The sequence below is a fragment of the Octopus bimaculoides genome, chromosome 16 (assembly GCF_001194135.2).
Source record: "Octopus bimaculoides isolate UCB-OBI-ISO-001 chromosome 16, ASM119413v2, whole genome shotgun sequence".
Taxonomy (NCBI): domain Eukaryota; kingdom Metazoa; phylum Mollusca; class Cephalopoda; order Octopoda; family Octopodidae; genus Octopus; species Octopus bimaculoides.
The window spans coordinates 42,834,992-42,835,301 of record NC_068996.1 but is presented as its reverse complement, the minus strand read 5'-3'; positions in this window follow the sequence as shown (position 1 = coordinate 42,835,301).

Below are 310 nucleotides of genomic sequence, written 5' to 3'. Positions count from 1 at the left end.
CACACACACACACACACACACACACACACACACACACACACACACATACACACATTAGTCTATAGCGCACAATAAGTACAGAATAACCTGTAAAGAAATTATGTAATATCAACTCGACAGCTGTTTCAGGATGTCAGGAGTTGCATAATAATCCTAGTTTGCAGATGATATATACAAAAAGACTTGTGTGTTGTCCACTTACACGAAGGTACTACAGCAAATCCAGCTCCTCTCTCTTAGAGGAAATTGGCAATTATAGGTCCATCTTTCCGACGAAGGGCTACGCCCGAAACGTCATATACTCTCTCTT